Genomic DNA, 24,024 nt, shown 5'->3' on the forward strand with positions numbered 1-24,024 from the left:
ATTTTTCTCCAGCCCTCAGAACATTTGGTGGCTCTTTGCTGCCCCAGCAGAGCAGTTTGCAGGGACCACTGGAGTGGTTCATGGAATGGCTGGTGGAGTGGAGCGGCTCAGACTCCCTGCTTGCAAGAGGGGAAGTATTGCCTCCTAGAGGCACCCAGGGGGGTGATGTGTAATTGTCCCAGGTCACTGGGTGGGGGCTCGAGCCAGTTTTGTATTGTTTTATTGAAGCAGAACCCCTAGATACTGAACCCAGCCCTTGTTTCTGCCAACTCAGAGGGGCAGAAGAGTTACAGGAATTTATCACACAACCCTCACTGTTCCCATGGGGAGAATCTAGGGAAGGGGGAGTCATTCCTCACCTGTGCTCCCAGAAGAACTGCTAGGACTCCTTCCTGCCAGCTACTCACTCCTGGATTCACCCTCAGCTCCTGGGATCTTTCTGCTCCAAAGGCTCCAGAGGCCTGGGGTTGGGAGGGCGTCACTGCACAGTCTGAAACACAAGGGAGGATTCTGGAATTGAAGGAAGGAGCAAAAAATGGAGAGGAAAGAAACAGAGAGAAAACGCCTCATCTCTCTCCCCTCCCCGTCCCAGCAAGAAATGTTACCAAGGATCAGCGTTAGGGGAAATGGTGCCCTGGGTAAAACTTAGACTTTGGCACTTCCCCATCGCCCCTAGACGATCCCCCTCTCCCTTTACCCCCTAGCTCCGGCACTCCCAACCCTTGTGCCTCCTTCACCCCAACTCCTGCCCCCTCCTGTGCCCTAACCCCTACACTGTGTCCCCTTTGCCCTTAACTCCCATACTCCCCTCTTGTGCCACCAACCACTGCCCCCTCCTGAACCCCCTTGACACCTGACCCCTGCACCCCCTCCTGTGCCACCAGCCACTGCTCCTCTCCTGCACCCCTTCACCCTAATCCTACACCCCCCTCCTGTGCCACCAGCCACTGCCCCTCTCCTGCACCTCCTTCACCCCTAACCCCTGCACCCCTTCCTGTGCCACCAGCCACTGCCCCCTCCTGCACCCCCTTCACCCCTAACCCCTGCGCATCAACCCCTGCCCCTCTCCTGCACCCCTTTCACCCCTAACCCCTGCACCCCCTCCTGTGCCACCAGCCACTGCCATCTCCTGCATCCCCTTCACCTCTAACCCCTCCACCCCCTTCTGTGCCACCAGCCACTGCCCCTCTCCTGAACCCCCTTCACCCCTAACCTCTGCACCCCCTCCTGTGCCACCAGCCACTGACCCTCTCCTGCACCCCCTTCACCCCTAACCCCTGCGCCCCAACCCCTGCCCCTCTTCTGCACCCCCTTCACCCTAATCCCTTCACCCCCTCCTGTGCCACCAGCCACTGACCCTCTCCTGCACCCCCTTCACCCCAACCCCTTCCCCCGCTCTTTTGTCCCCAACCCCTGCGCCCCCTCCTGCACCCACGTGCGGACAGTGATCTGTGTGCATGGAGCAGCTAGCATTGCTCCTCCCTGGGATGCTGCTCCTCTGGGTACCCCTAGGGGCTGTGGGGGTGGGGAGATGAGAAGTGACGTCATCCGAGCTCCCTGCATCCAGGTCACTTTCCTCAGCTGGGCTGCATAAGGGGAGGGCAGAGAGCAGCAGCTTCTGATGCTCCCCTCACAGCACAGCCCAAGTGGGAAAAGTGACCAGGACGCATGGAGCACATAGTGTTGCTCCTCACTCCCCGCAACCCTCTATGGGCCCATGGAGGAGCATTGGGGCGGGGGAGAGCAGTGAGCACCTTTGCACTGCCACACGGTGCCCTTTGACCCCCTGGAGCCTTGGGTGGCTGCTGGGGGCCCCACCCCTAGTGCCGGCCAGGCTCCCCAGCACAAGCAGCAGAAAACACAGGGAGACTGGCCCCACACTGAGCAGCGGTAGCCTGGGCGGCACGTAATGGAGGTCGGGGGGGCTCAGTCTCCCCAAACCTTGCATCACCAAGGGGACAGTGGGGCCCATGACTGGGACCCCGGCCAAATTAGGCCACCCTGCAAAAGTCTCCCCTATGTCAGCCCCAGGGCTGGAGGAGCTCCCACTCCCTGCTACGGCCCAGGGGCTGCAGCAGGGGTACGGAGCTTCTCTGGTCTCAGGGCCGCAGCGGGGCAGGGGTAAAGGAGTGATAGGGTGGGGCTGGTGGGGGAAGGGGTGGAACAGAGGTGATAGTGGATGGGGCTATGGGTGGAAGGGGGCAGAGCCACAGACAGAAGGGGGTGCATGGTTCTGGTGCTGGGTCCCCCATACTTGTTCTCCCTTTCCCTGAGCTTTGGCATCACTAGCCCCTGCTTAGCGAGTAGGGTTCAGTGGTCCCCATAATGTGGGGTATGACTCCTAGGGAGACACAAAGGAACATTCATGGGGGCACCTCAGGGCCTGAGTCAGCCCCCATGGAGGGCAGGGAGGAAGCACCACTCAGCCCCACTCTGTCCCAGCTCTTCCCCAACCCCACCCTCAGTCTGGGCCTCTGGCTCCCAGCCCAGCGATGACCCCCTTGCCCCTGACCGCACCCCTCTCCCCAGCAAGCAACAGCCCCACTCCCAGCCCTGCTTCTCGACCGTGGCTTCCGAGGGGCCACAGCCATGGCTAAGAGGGCACAATGTGAAATATTTGGGGACCACTGTTTTAGCGTGATGTCCTCAATCCTTCTCTGCAGTCCAATAAAAGCTATTCCTCACCCATCTACCCCTCCATCAGGATGGACTAGGTCTGTTCTGCTGCCCTTCACTCATACAGGAAGGAGAATAACATTTTATTCCACTCAATGCTAAAGTGATTTGTAACCCAAGACCATCCCAAACTGGTCATTTTGGGGAAGCGGCCCCATCATGCTGCATAGCTAGGCAGAGTAGGTGTGTCTATGCAAACACGGTCTGTTCCTGAAGTCTTTCCCTAGCTCCTCACTAGATGTGAAGGGGGAGGTCATTCAGACCCTGCTTACGCTTAGTATTTAAAAAGTCCTTCGTGTCCCTATCTCTGTCGGCCTTAGATTTCTCCTCCTGTCCCTTTTGTTGTAGCTCAGTGGTTAAGGTGATAGACTGCTAATCCATTGTGCTTTGCATGCATGGGTTCAAATCCCATCCTCACTGGATGCATTTAGTCTTGACTCTTCCTTTATAGACAACCATCTCCCCGCTTGGTACAATAACAGACACAACAATGTTGCTTCTTGCAAACAAAAACCTTCTCAGAAACTCCAACACCCCCCCCCCCGGCTTTAAATAAAATGTCTAAATCCCAGGTTTCTAAAAAATGTCTCTAGTTCTGTATTTCGTAGTTTTTATCTTAAAAGCTAATGTTTCCTCAAGCTGAATAAGGCAACGCTTCAAAGGAAAATGTTAGAAATGGTAGGGGAGAAATAGGAAAGGAAAAAGCCCCTTTTCTCAGGAGATACAAACTCGACTCCCTCCTGTCTCTATCACCAGTGGATTTTGCCTCCCTCCTTCTGAGGTGTAAATAAAATAAAGAGGAGACAAGGTGGTTTGGCACAAACAAAGGTAAGTGTAGTCAGGGTAAAGGTACAGAAAGCTGGGGGAACAGGGGAAAATGCGAACTTAATGAATACAATGAAACAGTGACTGGGTTTGGGAGCTTAACGCTCAGGCCCATAAACCCTCTCTTGGAAACTAGAAAACACTAAACAATGCCCCAACACAGAAACCTTTCCCCACTGTTCAGGTGCAGTGGATCCCAGGTGCCGGCGCGACGCCCAGGACCTTCCACTCTCCCATTGATTTAGAACCGTTGAGGAGGAGCACTGGGGAGTCCAGACGACGGTTGGGTTTCGTTGCTGGCACGGAGGCCCTCTGGGATGCTGGACACCAGGAATGCAGGACGCCAGGAATGGGGGTGACAGGCCTCCTGTTCCTCAGTCTCACGGTGGGACCGAGGGGGTTCTTCACTCTCCAGCTTGGGAGCACTGTGAAGACACGACCGTGGATGGGGGACTCAGAGATTCCCTCCTTCCTCATCACTGCACAACTGTTATCTTTTGTCTGAGCCAGGCAGAGTTTATCTTCATCACGTTCTATCCAGCCACTTCTCAAAGTGTCATGTGATGAAGCATTCTCCGTTGTCTGTGCTTGGAGATGATGCTTTGACTTCTTTAATCCTCTATCAGAGTCGCTATGAGTGGAGATGAAAGTGTCAAAGACCTGGGAGAGGAATTCAAATGGATCCCAAACACAGTGCAATCATTGGGAGTTTAAATCCCAGGTTCCATGTATTGGCAAAGCCACTTCTAACAAGGTAGCTGTTTTGTCCCCCATTATGGCACAAGTTTGAAATATGGGCAGCATAGAGCCAATATTCATAACATCAACCACAAAAATGATACACATCTAGAGATAGCATCATTATAATCAGCCAATCAGAACCTCTCCATAGACCCCTTACAAAACAACCTTTCTACAATATTGACTGCAAATATAGAACAGTGGTCGCAACGGTGATCTATACAGTTACAGATTATGTCAATAACGTCACAGGAGGTGACATGGCATCAGTGAGACTGATATTGGAATAGCTTTCAGTTTTGGTGTCCTCATTTGAAAAAGATGTTGTGAAATTGGAGCTAGGGCAGCAAAGAGCTACTAAATGTTCTGAGGGCTGGAGAAAAATACCTTCTAGTGAGCTATTGAAAGAGCTCAACCTGTTTAGCTTATGAAAAGAAGATTGAAAGGTGACTTCTCTGAAGTGTTGAAGTGCCTTAATGGAGAGAAAAGATTGGTTATTAAAGGGCTCTTGAATCTAGCAGAGAAAGGTATAACAAGACCCAATGATTGGAAGGTGAAAAGAGACAAATTCCTATTACAACTGAGGCACAATAGTCAACAGCGAGGATGATTCACCACAGGAACAAGCTACCAAGGAAAGGGGTGGATTCTTCATCTCCTGATGTCATTTAATGAAGACTAGATGCCTTTCTTGAATGTGTTTGCCCCCAAAGTAGGTCTTGTGTCATACAGGAGGCCTGTGACATTCAGGGGGTCAGATTAGATGATCTAATGGTCTCTTCTGGCCAGAAAGTCGACTAATTTCTGAAGAACTGAGTGTAGCACTGGGAGCAGCGTCTGATGTTTTCCTGTCTAGCCGGCTTGCTGACTAGAATGAACGCTCCTTGAGTGGGGTGATCCACAGGGAGTAGCAAAAACCTCCAAAGGTCCAGGCCAGGGGCAGGACATTGGCACAGCAAAGGAGGGATGTGGCAGTGACATCACAAAGGCCTTTTGCAGGACCTAAGACTTATTGATCCAAGGTGGTGGGGAGGTGGTGACCTCACAAAGAGATGCTGACATCAACAAGGCAGGACAGGCTGAGCTGCTCACGTGAATGGTTGCCTCGTGGCCGGGGGGGACCATCACATTCTGTTTATGTATTGGACAGTCATATAAAATCCAGTCCAACAGTCCCCCTTTTCCACTAGTTATTTAATAGCAACATCAAATCCCCTCCGATCTTGGTGGTTTTCTCTCATGTTATCAAATGTCGTTTGTGACAGGGTTCTCTCTGCGTGTCTCAAAGATTGATATAAAATACCCCAAACATTTGCCCCACTTCTCTCTAGTTGTTTTATTTCTAATTGAATATGATGGGTTGTTTCCCATTGTGCTGAGATGCAGCCGCCTCTGAGATGGATCCATGGTGGCCATTATTTGCTAGTGACAGCCCGTGGATCTTTCTTGCCCTCCAGGCCTTCCATTCTCCTGTTAAAGAAGCACTCCCCAGGCTCCCTCTGCCTGTGTGACTGGCCAGCAGGAGGTGGTGTTAACTTTCTAGCCACTTCTCACACTCTGTGAGGTAACACTTGCAGGGGCAGGGAGGGTGTCTGTGTGGGGAGATTGCAGCTGAAGGGGCATTGTGGTAGGGGGAGGCCTCTGGGTGGCTGGGCAGGGGGTACCCTAGTCAGGTTGGTGGGTTGTGGAGGTTTGGGGTTTTCGGGGGTGGTGGTTCTGATGTGCCCATCCCTGAGGCTATGGGTCCTGGAGGTGGGTATCGCTGGGGGCCTGGTGGCTGCAGAACAGTGGGGGTGGGTGTCTCTTGGGGAGGCGGGACAGAGGGTTAGAGGGAGCCTGGTTCTGTGCCAGGGGCTCTGTCTGTGCTTCCCCCGCTGGTTCCTGGTTTTGTTGCCATGCCCAGTGCACAGAGCTGGGGGAGGGGATCCCTGGCACTAGGTGAGGACATGCCAGGGAAGCAGAGTGATGGGTCGCACTGTAAAGCATCAGGGGGTCACACTGGGCAGAGGAGGGGGTCCCAGGCAAATGTCAGGGTAGATCGTTCTGGAGGGTGGGGAAGTTCCTAGGCAGGCAGTGAGGGACTGAGTTCCCAGTGGGGGGGGGGTGGGTCCCTTGAGGGGGTCCCTGGCTGCTGGGGGCTCTTGGTGGGGGGAACCCTTTGGGATTCCCAACCTGGCAATCATGGTGTGGTGGGGGTTCTCTGGCCGGTGGGGCTTTGAGGGGTATATGGGGTCCCTGGCCAAGGACTCTGGGGGCTGCGTCCCAGGGAATATCTGATGGGATCCTGGCTGGGGGGTGTCTGGGGCCCCTGGCTGGGGGGTCTGGGCTCTGGGTACTAGGGGGTGTCTGGGGGCTGCTGCTAACCATGATCCTTCCCTCTGGTCAACTTGTACCAGAGTCCTGGCTCCTGGTCACCAGGTCACCAAGTCCGTTCCCCAGTCACATGCCCTGTCACTGTGATAACTTTCTGTCCACTTAGCAAACACTGTTAGTGTGAATTCACAGAATTTACTTTTCTCCTCTTTTGAAAACTGCAGGAACTTTCGGTTCCGTTTGGAAAATTTTTGCCCCCAGTCCTTGTCCTAGATCTGCGGGGGTGAGGGAGGTGGGAAGGGAGTCAGCACTGCCACACGATGGTCTTTTCCACAGCGTTCTGAACTCATTCTTTCTGAAATCCGGTGTCATTGAGACCGTTGTTAATCCAGAGTCACTGTATGGAAAGACAAGGAGTGATTCCAGATGGACAGTGGGTCAAATGAGATCAGCCATTCTCCCTGTGAGGAGGGGCTCCCATTAGCTGCTCTCCCCAGAGAGCTAAAGGAGGGAAGCTGCTCATACACTCCGTCCCTCTCTGCTCAGGATATTGGGGTTCAGCTTCCTGGGTCAGATGCTGCAGCCTCCATTGTGATCTGGGAGACCAGGCTTGGCAGCTGCTGCTCCCCCAGTGGGGCTCTGTGCTGGGAAGTGACCTTAATTAAAGCTTCTTCTCTGCCCGGCCCAGGGGATGACTTTCTGCAGCTGGTCCTAGCCCCCTAGGGCAGTCCTGGGCCCTGTTACTACTAAATTCTGAGCCAGAGTCTCCAGGTAACTGAAAGACCTCAGGGAATGTCCTAGGGTCTGGCAAGAAAGTGACTCTGCACAAACAACACCACCTCATTTCTCCTCCCATTAGCGGTTGCCAGGAGGAAATCCAGCCATGGGAGAGCAAAGCCCCCAGGAATGGGACTGTCCCAGCCAGAGGGGCAGGGAGAGAGGACAGGGGAAGGAGAGACTGAAAGGGGCAGTGGGAGAAATGAATGTGGGGGAGAGATTTCCAGCTCTCTAGTCCACCCAGACACATGTATTGCTGCATCCTGGGGCAGAACCACTTTCCAGTGAACAAAACAAGGATCAGACAGAGCAAAAGCCAGTTCCTGACTCCATATTCCCCCTGCTGGGGTGTGGCTGCCGTGGGGTCAGTGTCTGAGGGAATCCCCCACAGTGACTCCTTTGGTTCTGCTCTTTTCTAGCCTTGTGTTCAGAGAAGGGGTGAGGGGAGAGAGAAGGGAGGTTAAAAATGTGTCTGTGGACTTAGCCTGGCAGGAGGGGCCAGGTCTAAATTGTAATAAACAGATTGAGCATTTCCCAGCATGACAGAATCTAGGGTGTCTGTCTGCAGGGAAAGGGCCTGGGGGAATTGTGATGTGAAATTAACTAAAACCGGTTCTGAAACGCCCACAACTGCCCTTCTCCCCCAGACAGGCTGCAGAATGTTTTGCTCCAGCTCATCCCAGCCTGGCGTGGGACAGGGAAGAGAAATGGCTGCAGTGGAGTCAGTCCAGGTAGAGATTATCGGGGGGTTGCTGGTGGGTTCCTGCTGGAGGAAAGGGAGAGCAAATACACCAGAGGTGGGAAGGTTTGCAGAGTCTGGTTTGGAGGTTGGAGCGGGGCAGGAAATTCACAGCGTGGGGAAAGGAGGAGGCCAGGGTGTGGCAGACCTGCTGGGAGTTATTTACTAAGTGGCCTAGATTCTAGGAACAGACCCAGGAGGTTTGGAGGTGGAAATGCCCTAATTTGTGAAGAGAGAAAATAACCCACCTACATGGAGCTAGTCAAACTGACCAGACTCCTAGTGCTGGAGCCTGACCTCATTAACCATCAGCTGCTGTGAGATATTAAGGGGACACCCATGAGTCAGGCTTATTGGAGCTGCCTCTCCCTTCATATCCCACTCCTCACAATGAGGAGGGTGTTGGGCATCCTACCAGCGAGCTCTCCCTGGACCCTGCTAGGGGCTCCATCTCCTGTATCAGTCAGTGGCTAGTAGGGGGGTGATGCATATGCTGGGAGAGATAAGGGGCTCTCTCTTCATCCCCTCACCCTGGCATTTGCTGGATACTCTGAGCCAGGTCGAGGTGGGACTCTCCTGACTATGATCCACCCAGAGCTTCCATTTGATTCACTCTTCTCTGCCACAAATATTGGGGCTGTGAGTGGGGCAGCAAGTCCTTAGTGTTGGACTCTTACTCTTTCAGGGGCTGGTGACCTTCAAGGAGATGGCTATGTATTTCACCAGGGAAGAGTGGGCTCTGCTGGACCCCACTCAGAGAGCCCTCTACTGGGATGTCATGCAGGAGAACTATGAGACTGTGACCTCGCTGGGTAAGGGTTCCTGTCCCTTCTGTTCTTGGAAGGGGAAATGAAGAGTGAAGGTTCACGCCACCCCCACAATGCCATCTGTACCCTGTCCTGTTTCAGCATCACCCCAATAGGCCAGTGACACACATAATACCAGAGACCCTCCTCTGCTGCAGAACACTTTGGGAACAGAGCACAGGAGCCGTATTGCACAGTGTCAAATATCTCCTGTTTGCTCAAATGAAACTGGGGGTTAGGTCTGGCATAACTGTCCCATACCCCTAATCATTTTTCTTGCCCTTTTCTGAACCTTTTCCAATTCCAATATTTCTATTTTTGAGATGGGGTGACATGTGCATGCAGTATTCAAGATGTGGGTGTATCATGGATTTATTTGCTGTTTTTACAAATATGATCTATGAGATATTCTGTCATATCTATCACTTTCTTAATTATTTCCTACATTGTTCACTTTTTTTCACTGCTGCTGCACATTGAGTGGATGTTTTCAGAGAACTATCCACAGTGACTCCAAGATCCATCTCTTGAGTGGAAACAACTAATTTAGACCCCATCATTTTGTATGTATAGTTGGGATTGTGTTTTCCAATGGGCTGCACTATGTGCTATCCTGTCATCTAGTACTGCTGAGATCCTGGATTCAGTAATATCCCTGCCCTTCCTGTTCCCTTTCTCCACCGAACCCCGCCAGCCCATGCTTCCTGTTCCCAGCTTCCCCAGGATTCTCGCACTGTCTCTGAACCTCTCTGTCAGCAAGAAGCAGTGCCAGGGACACTTGCCCTCTGTCTGGAGTCTTCGATTTCTGGGACATGGATTTACTTTCTCTGTGTTGTAAGAGGCTCTGTCATAATGAGTGTCTGTGATGTTACCCAGAGTACAATCTGGACTGTTAAATAGCTGTACCTCAGTCCTCCAGCCTGGGGTGCCTTTTCCACTGTTTTCCCGCGAAAACAGCCCCTCTTGGCCAATTAACACACAGTCTCCAGCATGTAACTCACTCCCAGCTACACAGTATTGAGTGCTGCTAGACAGCCACTCATGAATTACACCTCAGGAGAAAACCAGCAAATTCTCAAGTGCCCAACTTTCCCCCAGAAATGTGCATCTTGCACTGTCCAGCACGCTACTGAACGACCCAAGCTCATATGAAGTCTGTCATTTCATCAGCGGAAAATGACATGCACCAGCTTGTTATCCCAAACAGAGTTTCCAACACACTTCAATCCACACATACTGGTTAGATGAACAATAAACCAAGCTTGTTAACTACCAAAAACTAAAACTAGGCCCAGTCCATGAAAGGGGCACTCCCAGGAGAGACTGTATAATGGCTGGAACATGAAACACCTTTGTAAACCTGAGACAGCTGCCTTGGGGACAATGACAGGGAGAATCCCCCAAAGTGACTCCTTTCTTTCTGCTCTTCTCTGGCCTCCGATTGTTCCTTCCAACGTGGAGTACTTTGCACTTGTCTCTACTGAATTTGATCCTATTTACTTCAGATCATTTCTCCCGTTTGTCCAGATCATTTTGAATTTTAATCCAATCCTCCAAAGCACTTACAACCCCTCCCAGCTTGGTGTTGTCCGCAAACTTGATACGTGTAAGAGAGAGACTGTTACTGGGAGGGTTTCCCCATGTGTCAGAGGGTTACACCCTGGTGGGAGGGGGCTAGGCCTGTACTGGAATAAGGTCACTCTGTGCTTCACAGTGTGCTAGAACGTAGAATGTGCATTAGCAGGGGAAAAGCTGGGGGGAATCGGGTTGTGGAATGGACAAAAGCCTAGTCTGAATTCTCACACCTTGCCCTTTTCACCCCGGCAGGCCAGAGAATAACATCCATGTTTCGCTGCAGATCACCTCGTCCTCCCAGGGGAAAGGAAATGGCTGCCATGGAGCTGGCTCAGGTAAGAGATTATCAGGGTGGCGGGCTCTGCTTGGAGGTTGAGGAGCAGTAAATGCATAAGAGGGTGGGAATTGCTAGAGGTGGTGGGAAGCAGGAAATATCTCGGGTGGAGAAAGGGAGGGGACAGCATGTGACAAACCTGCTGAGACTTGTGTAGTGTAGGGCGTGATGGGTTGTCACCCCCAGGAGGCAGTTTGTGGAGCTTCTGGGAACTGCTGTGTCCTCTAACCCTCACGCTGGGCTGGCCCTTCTCACACTGCTTTGCTGGAGATTTCGCCAGCCTCTCCAGGGCCTGTTATCACCCAACACAACAGCAGGTGGCGCCATGCAGCCAACTAAGCTACCTGAGTGCGTTACCTAAGCCACTCAAGGACAGATAGAAGACAAGAGCCAATTTCCCACTCCCCAACCTTGCACACTTGCTGTAGTATAAATCCAGAATGATACCATCTTATAGTGCACAGGGATCTCTATAATACAAGCTCATTAATTTAGTTTCCCTTCCCCTCGATATGGGACAGATGTGCACAACAAGCTGAGATTTTCCCCAGACACTTCACTCAAAATACACTGGTTAAGATAAAGCATCAAACAAGTTTATTAACTGCAGAAAGATAGATTAAGTGATTATAAGTGATAACAAACAGATCAAAGCAGATTATTTAGCAAATAACCAAAACTCAGACTAAGCCTAACATACTAGATGGATAGAATTTGAATTAGCAATTTCTCACCCTGACTGATGGTACAAGCAGTCCCCCAAGTTTCCATACACAAGCTAGAAATCTCTTGATCCTGGGAGCAGCACTTCCCCCACATCCGTTTTTGTTTCTCAGGTGTTTCCAGAAGTTCTCTTGTGTGGAGAATGAGGCCAAGAGATGATGTCACACCCCACCTTATGTAGCTTTTCCATATGGTGGGAACCTTTTGTTCCAAACTCAGTTTCTAGTCCAGTTTGTGGAAAAATACAGGTACTAAAATGGAGTTTAGTGTCATGTGGTCTGGTCACAGGCCCTGCTGAGTCATAGTAGCCATGACTCATAGGCTGGCTGAAACATTCACAGGAAGGCTAAGCTCTTCCACAGTCCATTGTCTTTGTTGAGCCATCAGCACTGTCTGGCTTCTTCATTGTTGTACCTGAAAGGCTCATTGTGGGTGTTACCCAGAGTAAGCACATTTGAAATACAGATACAGAGCCAATATCCATAACTTCAGATACGAACATGATATGTGCACACAAATAGTATAATCATATTCAGCAAATCAGAACTTTTCCAGTGACACCACACATGATGCATCTTCTACAAAATAGATCATAATTATGTCCTAATCATATTATAATCATACCACTATGATGAATATGGGGGTGTAGTGTCAGATAGGTCCTAATTTCAAGGCACAGGAGTTGGGAATGGAACTTCCCCTCTTTGTGGAACAGGAAATAACCCTCCAGCCAGGGCTGGGACAACTTCCCAGACTCTCAGCGATGGAGCCTGAATCTACTGACATTTCATTAATTACCACCAACCCCAATCTTTGTGGCAACTGTAAACTTTATCAGTGATGATTTTGTACTCTCTTCTAAGTCATGGATAAGAATGTTAAATAGCACAGGGCCAAGAACCAATCCCTGCAGGAACCTGCTAGAAAGAAATCCACTCGATCATGGTTCCCCATTTACTATCAGAGTTTTTAATCTATTTAATGTATGCCGTGTTTATTTTGTATCATTCTAGTGTTTTTTAGTAAAAATATTGTGCTAATCAAGTCATGTCCCTTACGGAAGTTTAGGTATAGTACATCAATACTATTAGCTGCAACCAAACTTTTGATCTCATCCAATAAGGATATCCCGTTAGTTTGATAGGCTCTATTTTCTCTAAACCTTTGTTAATGGGCACTACAATTCTGACCTTCTAACTTCTATTCTTTATGATTGACTTCCCCTTTCTTCCATATATTTTATTTGGAGAGTGCTTGGATTCCTACCAGGGAGCCACTATCAGGGTCCAGAGACAGCCCCATCTCCTATTTTAAGCTCTGGCTAGTAGCTATGTGATAAATGTGAAGACCCTGCTTCTGTCTGTCAGATGGGAGACACAAAGGTTCTCTCTTTCTACCCTCTGATGCCTCCTGGCTGCTGTAATCAAGGTGGGGTGGGACTCTGTTAACATGTGCCTCCCGGAGCTTCCATTTCCCTGGTGCTGCTGTTCCGTGAATAGTGGGGTTGTGAGTGGGTCAGCAGGCACTGAGTATTGGACTCCTGCTCTTTCAGGGGCCGGTGACCTTCGAGGAGGTGGCTGTGTATTTCTCCAGGGAAGAGATGACTCTGCTGGACCCCACTCAGAGAGCCATCTACAGAGATGTCATGCAGGGGAACTATGAGACGATGGTCTTGCTGGGTAAGGATTCCTGTCCCTTCTGTTCTTGGAAGGGGAAATGAAGAGTGAAGGTTCATGCCACCCCCACAATGCCATCTGTACCCTGTCCTGTTTCAGCATCACCCCAATAGGCCAGTAACATACATACTACCAGAGACCCTCCTCTGCTGCAGAACACTTTGGGAACAGAGCACAGGAGCAGCATCACACAATGTCAAATATCTCCTCTTTACTCAAGTAAAACTGGGGTTAGGTCCAGCATAATGAACAGAAGCTTCCTACCCCCAGCCTTCTCTCAAACCCTGAGCCTTCTCTACCCAAACCAGAATGTGCTTGGGGTGTAACAAGCAGGCGGCTGGAGTCAGAGCTGCCAGTCCAGGGTTACTTATCATACAGACACTCAGTGCGTCCTTGAACGCTGGCTGGGAGTATCCAGACAGGGGAGCTCCAGCAGCAGAACACTGAATCTCACCCAGGATTACAGATGACACAACTCCTCGCCGATCTGGATTGCACCCCAGCATGTGAAAATGGCCTAGGTTGGTAGTGACATTTCTTGAGACATGGAGAGTCTTGCTCCCATATCACCAGGTGTAATAAAAATAACAGGAAAGGCCAAATATGGAAAACTGATTCTTCAGCTTGCTTTTGACCTGCATCATATTTTGCAGTATATTCCAAATAAGGAAATTAACGTGCAACGTATGTGTCATTGTTTGTGGTTTTAAGCTGTAAAAGGCTTGTGTGATTTTTAGCTCAGGAACAGTATTCCAATAGCTGTCGCCCCCTGCGTGCTTGTAACCAAGAAAAGAGCCTCAGGCTGAGCTGATTCAAATATTAATCCTGTGGTCGTTTTCCACAACAGCCTCAATAGGTCCCTGTGATGGAATGTAAGGCTACATCTAGACTACCCACCGTATCGGCGGGTTAAAATCGATTGCTCGGGGATCAATATATGGCGTCTCATCTAGACGCCATATATCGATCCCCGAGCGCGCTTATATCGATTCCGGAACAACACCAACCCCAACGGAGTTGCTGATTTGACAGGGGGAGCCGCGGACATCGATCCCGCGCGGTGAGGATGGGTGAGTAATCCGATCTTAGATATTCGACTTCAGTTACGTTATTCACGTAGCTGAATTTGCGTATCTAAGATCGATTTCCCCCCGTAGTGTAGACCAGCCCTTAATGTCTTCACACCTTCCCCCTGCAGGAGAATGGTTGTTTGACCAGCTGTTTGCCTTTTGTCTCTGAGGAACTGGTCTGTGGGTGTTCCCCAGAACTGTAACTTTTTCAGTAATATCATACTGTAAAATCTCACAATTTTACATACAGTGTTACTACACATTTTAACAGGAGGATAATATTCAGTAGGTTATGCGTTTTCTAATGATACCTCACAAGCCATACTGGGTACAAAATTGATCATAATTTTCTAGAAGAGTGAACACAGGGGTACAGATTGACACAGTGTCTGTGTGTGTGTTCCCAGCAGATATGTGGGTATTTCAATCCCTCATAAGCACAATGTTTGGCATCTTCAAGGACCTGGGGAACTGGTCCTGGGAATTCACTAGTTTAGCAAGTGTGAGACTCCATGAAATTGTGAGACACTTTGGTATTAATAATAAAATAATATAATCTGATAAAATTGCAATGAATCATGCTAGGTATGCCATGTAAAGTGTCAGTGAAAATGTTATGATTTGCCAAGTATGATAATTTTGTTTCTATGTTTCTATCACCTTTGTATTGTGAGTTACAGATATGTAAGGTATATCTGTATTTCCAGACTTGTGCAGTTTTTCTGGGTGACACCCCCAGACATATTGGCATCAACATTGCCTAGCATGTTTGATGGCCCATTGAGGGTCATCAGCTGTACAATGAACCTATGGACCAAGGGGATACACCTATTGAGTCAGCAAGACATGCCGGGGTTTGCCTGTGTAATGAAACCTCCAAAGCTTTTCCATGCCATGTGCTGTGAAGCTTGTGTTTGGGACACAGGAAGTACAAGCCACATGGCAAAAGGAATATAAAGCGCAGCTGCATCATCTCCATCTTGTCTTCAATCCCCCTTCCTACCTCTGGAGCAACTTCTCTACAAACTGAACCCTGGAACAAAGGACTGAATGACCCATCCAAGCTGTGGATGCGTTCCAGACAGACTTTCAAGCCAGCAACTCACCAATACTGCTAAGAACCTGATATATCCATTTTGGAATGTATCTGACTGCTTTTCCATTTAAATTCTTTCTGTCTTTCTTTCTTTTAAACCTTTAGTTTAGATGCTAAAGAATTGTCTGGAAGGATGGAATTTAACTTCATTCTTTCATTTGTTCTTTCTTCTAAACATTTAGTTTAATTGCTAAAGGATTGGCTGGCAGCATGGTATTTTGGATGAGATCCAAACCTGGGTAATGTGGCTAACCTTCTACCCACCCACTTCCTGGATCCAATTAGGATCACTCTCCTGTTGCCCTCTGGCCATGCTGTATCACAGTGAGCAGAGTTTTTAAATAACCTCTCACTGTACGGGACCTAGTTGCTGATTAGGAGTCAGAGAACTGTCATGCAATAAAGGGGGCCGTGTGATTTCTTTTTTCAGAGTCTCGTTAACCAGTGTGTGGGATCAGAAGCACAGTTTGTGACTGGTCAGTGAGTTTAACTTCAGTGTTAACCACCAGTATGGGGAGCATCTGCTCTCCCTTTTTCAGCCTGCTCTGACCTTGGCATTTTCAGTGAGGACTGCCCCAGGCACACTAGGTCACACTAAGCACTGAAGATAAATTAACAGAATGTTTTTGATGATCAAGTTGTATGAAATCAACTGAACTCCTTTGTTTTCTTTCATCTGAGCGGAGTTTCTGGTTTTCCAACGTGATATGATCTCCCAGCTGGAACAAGGGGAAGAGCCATGGGTCCCAGAGCTCCAGGGTTCAGAGGAAAGAGAGATCCTGAGATCTCCCCGCACAGATGAGGAAACATTAAACCAACTCAGAATCTGTAAGTGCCTGAAGGAAACATCTAGGATGCCCTACAAAGCTCTTGGGAAGTCTCTCAGTTCATTATTGTCCATAGCAGGGGTCGCATCCGCAGGGTAAATATAGCTCAAGGCTTCCTATAGATGCTAGCAGACACCGGGCAGTAGCTTTCTCCCTTCCCCCTGTGAAGTTGGATGGGATGTGAAGGCTGAATTGATCCCCTCCTCTCTCCTGTTGGGGGGAGCTGAGTTCCTGATTTTTATTTGTCCTCTCTCCAGCACTTGTTTTGGTTTGGCCTTCCCCTTTCCATCCCTGTTTGAGGTTTCTGTCTCTATCACAGCAGGTGATGCAATGACGTGTGAGGTTCAGCACAGACCAGAAAAAGAGCAGGGAAACCAGCCAGGGGAGAAAATGGATAAATTTATTTCCTGTCAGGGAACTCAGAAGGGCCTTAAGGAAACCAGAATACAGCAGGAAATCTGCAGGGAAAAGCAAAAAAAATACATGTGCTGAGTGTGGGAAAAACTTCACTTATAGATCAGGCCTTTCTCAACATCAGAGAATCCACACAGGGGAGAGGCCCTGTGAATGCAATGAGTGCGGGAAAACTTTCAGTTGCAGCTCGCCCCTTATTGGGCATCAGAGAATCCACACAGGGGAGAGATCCTATGAATGCACTGAGTGCGGGAAAACTTTCAGTCGCAGCTCACACCTTATTCGGCATCAGAGAGTCCACACACAGGAGGGGTCCTATGAATGCAGTGAGTGCGGGAAAACCTTCAATCGCAGCTCTCACCTTATTCAGCATCAGAGAATCCACACGAGCAAGAAGCCCCGCGAATGCCGTCAGCAGGCCTGCACAACTCGTAAAGCGGTGATGTAGAGAAATCTCTGTATTAACTATCTCTATAAATCTTTATAACGTTGCATTGTGTTATTTTGTATTAAGTATCTTTCTGTATTAAGTATCTTTATGACATTGCATCCGGCATGATGTTATTTTGTAATTCATATGACTTGGCATTGTGCCTCTCTATTTTCATACAACTTTGTATTAGATCCCTATATAGAAAATTGGTAGAAAACTTTGTATCAAATGTGATAGCCCCTAAGGATAGTATAGTTAAAGTAAAAGAAAACATGTGCCTTTTTGCTAGAAGTAGAATAAGATCTTCCCCCGCACTCTGTAATCAATTGCTCTATTGACTGAATGAGGTGTGAATGAGTGAGGCTTGGAAGACACCCACCTCCAGACAGCTACAACAGTTAAAGAGGGAATGGGAGCCAGAGCAAAGGACAATACAACTTGTCAAGTGGGCCCAATAAAGAAGAGCAGACATATTGATGGCCTCAGGGATTAGAAGCAAGCACCTTCTTTAGAAAACACCCTCTTTGAGCAGCATTGGGACAACACCCAGAGAAAAGCAGCACAAAGACCAACGGACGCAGACCCAGATTTTGAATCTGGTCTAGACTTGCATAAGAGGGAAGCTGCTATAAATGCGAGGTGTCTTGCAGAAGGACCCCGGATCTCGTCTTGTCACCATCGGACCATTGATTTGGATCGGTAGAAGCCCGGCTCCACCCCTCCCCCATCTAACTCACCTGGCCAGTGCAGTTAAGGGGAGCAACTAGTTGGTAACAACAGCAAGACGGAGTGTGTTTATGTCTGTGTGTGTGCGTGAATGCATGACTGTGATATATATCTCATGTGCATATCATAGAGTATTAATTGATACCTGTATTACTAATAAATGTGGCATTTTGCCTTAATCCCCCTGAAAAGTTCCTGTACAGTACTTTGAGTAAAACAGCGAGGGCCACAATACTCCAAAGAAAACAGCTGAGGACCAAAACCCCCCGGCCCTGCGGAAACACCCCCCACTCAGGACCTCCCAGCCTGGCGGAAACACCCCGCCCAGCCCTGCAGAAACAAACCCTCCTTCCCCAGCGCCGCCCCACCAAAACAGCTGTGGGTCAAAAAGGAAGGTTGGTGGTGGGGAGGTGTTACTTGATGTTAAATCAACCAGGGACTCCCAGCCAAAGAGGTGGCTGGGAGCCCTCAGGGTCAAATTAAAGGGCCTGGGGCTCTGACGACTGGGGGAACCCAGAGCTTTTCAGGGCTGGGGCAGGGATTTAAAGGTCCCAGAGCTCCTGCTGCTGAGGGGAGCCTGAGCCCTTGAAATCCCAGCCTCACTCCATCCCCTGGAGCTGCCGCCAGGATTCAAAGGGCTCTGTGCTGCCTGCAGCCACAGGGATCCCTGAGCCCTTTAAATCTCAGCTGCTGCCGGGATTCAAAGGGCTCTGGGCTGCCCGTGGCGGTGGGGAGCCCTGAGACCTTTAAACCTCAGCTGCGGCCGGGAATCTCTGCGAGCAGCCCAGAGCCCTTTGAATCCCGGCCGTGGCTGGCAGGCCGGCCTTAGGAAGTGCGGGGCCCAATTTGAACATTTTTGGCGGGGCCCCGCAGGGATGATTGGGGAGAAAAAAGCCTTTCAGTTCTTAACAACTGGTTCCCTATAAAAAGTTCTGCCACAGTATGTATTTTTTGTACCAGTAGGGTTACCATACGTCCGTATTTTCCTCCCGGATGGCGATTTAAGAACCAAAAAGCCTGACATGTCCGGGAAAGTACAGATGTATGTTAACCCTACCTAAAAGTTCTTTTTTATAAAGATGGGTCTGAACTAGAAATGAGCTCTGCCACTCCCTTAGGGTGTGCTAGGCTGCACATGTGTGGGTCCCAGCTGCTCCCTGCCCATCTCATTGAAGCAGGTGTGCAGGGTTACTTCCCTCGGAACTGCAGGGCACCAGTGAACATGGGGCTGGCTGGAGGTGGGGGACGGGGAGGATGCGAGAGGTAGGGTCTGGCTGCAGGCTGGGCAAGGGGTGTGGGGCAGGCTGGAGACAAGAGGTGTGGGGTGGGCTGGCTGGCTTCAGGCAGGGCCACAGGGAGGGTGCGGCATGGGTTGGCAGGGCTGGAGACAAAGGAGTGCGGGACTGGCTGGCTTCAGGCAGCGGGGTGCGGCAAGGGTTGGCTGGAGACAGGTTGGTGCAGGGCTGAAGGCAAGGCAGCGGGTACGGGGTTGGCTGGAGACCGGGCAGGGGGTGCAGGGTGGTGCGGGCAGGGCAGGCAGTATGGCAGGGGTTGGCTGGAGACAGGGCAGGGGGTGCAGGGCTGGTGCGGGCAGGGCAGGCAGTGTGGCAGGGGCTGGCTGGAGACAGGGAAGGGGGTGCAGGGCTGGCTGGAGATAGGGGTTGGTGCAGGGCTGAAGGCAAGGCAGGGGGTGTGGGGCTGGCTGGAGATGGGCAGGCTGCAGGCAGGAACTGGTGCAAGCAGGGCAGGAGGTGCAGGGCTGCTGCGGGCAGGGGGTGCAGCAGGGGCTGGCTGGGGACGGGCTGGCTGCAGGCAGGGCAGGGGGTGCAGGTATAGGGGGTACAGCCCATCCTCTATGGTGAGTGCCTCCTTCTCCTCCTCCTCCTCCCTCCTCTCCCACTAGGGTAGCAGCAGCAGCCTGGGGCTTGGGGGCTATTTCAAGGGCCCGGGGCGCCCCTGCTTCCACTGCCCCAGCTCTGTAAATAGCCGCGGGAACCCTGGGGAAGCGGCGGGGCTCCAGTGGCTATTTAAAGGGCCGGGGAGGTAGAAGCAATGGGAGTCCTAGACTTTTTAAATAGCCCCCAGAGCCCCGCAGCCATACCCCAGGGCTCCAGCAGCAGGGCTCTAGTGGCAATTTAAAGGGCCTGGGCTTCCAGCCCCTGCTGGGAGCCCCAGGCAGGGGCTGGGAGCCCCAGGCCTTTTAAATTGCCCCCTGGGGAAACTGGGCCACCCTGGTACAGCGCACTGGCTTTTGCTGGTACTGGGGCTTGGGTGCGGGGTCCTCTTAGGAGCGAGGCCGATTCAAGGGAATTGGTTAAATTGGCCTAAAGCCGGCCCTGGTGGCTGGGATTTAAAGAGCTCTGAGCTCCCCGCCCGCCTGCCCAGAGCCCTATAAATCCTGGCCGCGGCTGAGATTTAAAGAGCTCTGGGCTCCCTGCGGCTGCGGGCAGCTCAGAACCTTTTGAATCCCGGCCGCGGCTGAACTTTAAAGGTGTTTGGATTCCCCGCGGCTACGGGCAGCCCAGAGCCCTTTGATTCCTGGCTGCGGGATGCACAGTGAGACTTCACGGGCCGCACGTTGCCCGTGGGCCTTATGTTGTGCAGGCCTGGCATGGAGGGGCAAAATAGGTAAGAAATTTCCGTGGCCTGTCACTAGCAAATAGTAGCCACCATGGATCCTGCCAGAGGTGGCTACATCTTAGCACTGTGGGAAGCAACCCTTCACAGAGACCATTTGTCTTGTGGTTTGGGATACTTCTCAAGACATGCTGCACTCAGAGTGACCCCCTCATCCTGTGCCAGCTGGAGAAAAGAAAAGGGGCCAGCCAACTCTCCCACTACCAGCTGCGAACCACTGATCCCCAAACAGGGGGAGGCCTCTGGCTTTGATGTGTATTAAATATCAGGCTGGTCTCTTTCTTTGGCAAATATCTAACAGAGCTAAAAGAGGGAACAAATGATCCTCAAAGGAGAGGGGAAAGACAATCACTGGGAAATTTAATCCCCTGCAACATCCAGAATGGAGAGCGACTCAGGGCAACAGGTTCCCCCGAAGGAAGAAGTTTTTGGGATTTAGAAACATAAGGAACAGCACAAAACTTGAGAGGATTGTTAATTGACATTTGATAATGACACAGAGGGAAAACCTGAGCTTTCAGATCAGTGTTCAGAAATGAAAGACAAAGGGTGGAAATCAGAGATTTTGGATCCATTTTGCAAATTATAGAGAGGAAAGTGGAAAATCAGAGGGATTTTATATCAGTTGTTGATAGGAGGTAAAATCTGAGTGTTTCACATGAATACTTGATAAATGAATAAAGAGGAAATGGGCAACATTTGCAAACATTTTGTGTTCAATAATCTGAGAAAAGGTGTAAATCTGAGATTTTCTTATTATTTTATAATTAGAGACAGGAAAATCTCAGGGCATATTCAATTAGAAATAGACAACTAGAGAGAAGTGGGGCAAATGTTTAGGTTATTTTATTTGAATCTTTGAGATTTGCAAAGAAATTGTGTCACAAACTGCATATTTGATAACATGAGAGGAAAACGCCAAGATCTGAGGGGAGAGAGTCACTTTCCTGTCAGGGCCCAGTGCTCCCTCCCCCTCCCCCTCCGGGGTCTCTCACTCACTGGGGGCTCCAGGCGGGGCTGGTGCGGTCAGAGCCTGGGGCTGCCTAGAGGGCAGGTCCCAGCTGGAGAAAGCCCCTTCCCCCCGGCCAGGATAGGAATGTGCTACTGGTAGCAGCCTGGGGCTGGACCCTCTCTATGGGGGACACTTGCTCCCCCCTCCCCTTCCTGGCCCTTCCCACGCCCTGTTGCCAGCAGAGAGTGGCCCCCCCCATCCCAGCCCAGAGGTGTCCCTGTCTCAGGCCCCCCCCAGCCTCTGCCCAGTTCAGAAATCACTTGGGGGAACCATTTCCCACCTACACAAGGACAAATCACTGCAGGTGAAAATGGGGGGAAACACCCCAAACCTGAGATCTGAACTGGCCATTGGCAAAGGGGAGAGAAAATGGGGCACAATGGGGGGAGGGGAACAGGGAACTTCTCAGGGGTTTGAGGGAAGGGGGTGTGAGCCTGGATGTTGCTTGTTGCTCTCTAGGGAGAAAGGGGGCAGGACAGGAGAGGAGGGGGGTCTCCACGGAGGGGGCAGTGGTAATTCCGAGGGGATCTCAGCCCTCCCTTTTTCTCCCCGCTCCTCAGGGTTCACCTGCTCTTCTCCCCTCGCCCCCCGGCCATGTCCCGGCTGCACAGACATTTTCCATCCATCCCTTTCCCAGGTCTCCCCCCTCAACAGCCCCCGCCCGACCCCACGCAGGGGCTGCTAGGTGTAATGCATGTTCAGTAGGGATTTCTCCCCTACTAATGCTGGGGTGTCCTTCTCGTATAGGTTAGTCTACTAATGATCTCATCTTGGTGCCATGTGTGTCAGTTCATTGCCATGGCACTCGTGTGCTTAGACATCTGAGGATGCTCTATAGAAAAGCTCCTTGAGTGAGGTGATCCACAGGGAGTAGCTCAAAGCTCCAAAGTGCCTGGCCGGGGCAGGACATTGGCACAGCAAGGGCGGGGTGTGGCAGTGACATCACAAAGGCCTTTTGCAGGACCTCACACTATTGGTCAAAGACTATTGGTGAGCAGGTGGTGACCTCACAGAGAGATCCTGACATCAGTCAGGGGCCAGGGGCTAGGGAAACCTCAGAGACCCCTGTGGCTTTGCTTCAGCAAGTCTCCTTCTCCAGGTCTCTGTCTGAGGACTGAGAGAGTATTCGGGTTCACGGACGTGAGCGCCAGGAGAAACCTCTCTCCAGTTTTCTCCTTCCCTTGTAGTGATTTTACTAGAAAACAGCCGTCCCTCTTTAGAAGGTAAGAGCCTCCTGGAGGTGTGAAACCTGTTCAGTCTGATCCATCTGGTGAGAGTTGAATTCTAGGCATGGAAAACATGAGCTTAAGGAGGCAGAATTTTATTCCGCACCTGGGATTTTGTCCCTTAGAATCATGGGGACATTAGGGTTTGTCCTTTGTGTTTCTCCTTTTCCTCCATCCACCTGTCCCTCCCTCCTTTCTCTTCATCTCTTCTTTTGTCCTTTCTCCTGTTCCCCTCCCAACACCAGGACGAGTGTGCGTGTGTGTTGCGGGGGAGTGCTCTGCAGCTCTCACTGTGGGAGTTCCACTCAAAAATGTGAGGCTGAAATAGTGCTCAGGCAGTCAGGGCTGGATTAACCTTTTGTTGGCCCTGGCACCAAACATATTTGTGGGCCCCAGTATAGTCACTGTGGGCTCCGAGTGTGGGCCTGGTGGGGCAGTGCCATTGGTGCCTTCGTATACCCGGTACTGAACCTCAGAGACATTTTTCATTTTGATCACACACCTCTCCATGACTATATGCATTGCCATACACAGCTCCCTCAGCCCGCGGGTTTTCTTATTGAGCTGTACACCCATGTGGGTTTACCAGTGTCCACAGTGAGCAGAACTTTCATAGTGACCAAGGAAACTCCCCACAGATTTATCTCTTTCCTCATTCAGACCTTCTCTAGCCATGTCTCCAGTACCCCCCCATGTCACCAGTCGCTGCATGTGGTCCTAGTCTCAGCTCAAAGTCCTAAAGCCAGCAGACACCTGATCAGTTCTGACAGATCCCTCCCTCAGCCCCCATCCTGCCATGTGAGCAAGCCACCTGCAAACACCATTTCCCCAAAGTGAGGACTTAGCCCTTGGGAATCTGAAGACACCAGCGTCTCTCCCTCTGCTCCCATCTACGTGCTAGTCTGCTACCTGGTCACCACCACCTCTCCCCATACTTGTTTCCTTTCTACTTTGGACATGCTCCCAACCAGCTGGAAGCTCCCTCTGCAAGCCTGACCTGCTCCCGCCTTCCCTGCTCCCCCGACATTCCTTTCCTACTGGTGACCTCTGTTCCTTGAGGTTAACTCCAGTGTCTTTAGGTGCTCTAGCTTAATGGCCCCAGGAGTCATAGAGCCACTTGTAGTTTCTCTAGCTACAGCCATGGGGCAACTGCCAGAGGCCAGCCTTAGACAGCTGCAGCTACTAGCCGCAGGAGCGGAGGCAATGCCAAGGCTGAGCATGCTTGAACCTTGCAAGGGCAGCACTAGGGACTCTAAATCCTCAGCACTGGCCCTAGGCAGCTGCAGACTCTGGAGTTAGGCACTTTCCTCCTCTAGGTTCCTGCATGGTTACAGAACTGCAGTAAAGTGGAACAATTTTCAGCTTCTGTGATTGGAAGATGTCTGGATCCATCTAATA

This window comes from Gopherus flavomarginatus, chromosome 18 (assembly GCF_025201925.1).
Source record: "Gopherus flavomarginatus isolate rGopFla2 chromosome 18, rGopFla2.mat.asm, whole genome shotgun sequence".
Lineage (NCBI taxonomy): Eukaryota > Metazoa > Chordata > Testudines > Testudinidae > Gopherus > Gopherus flavomarginatus.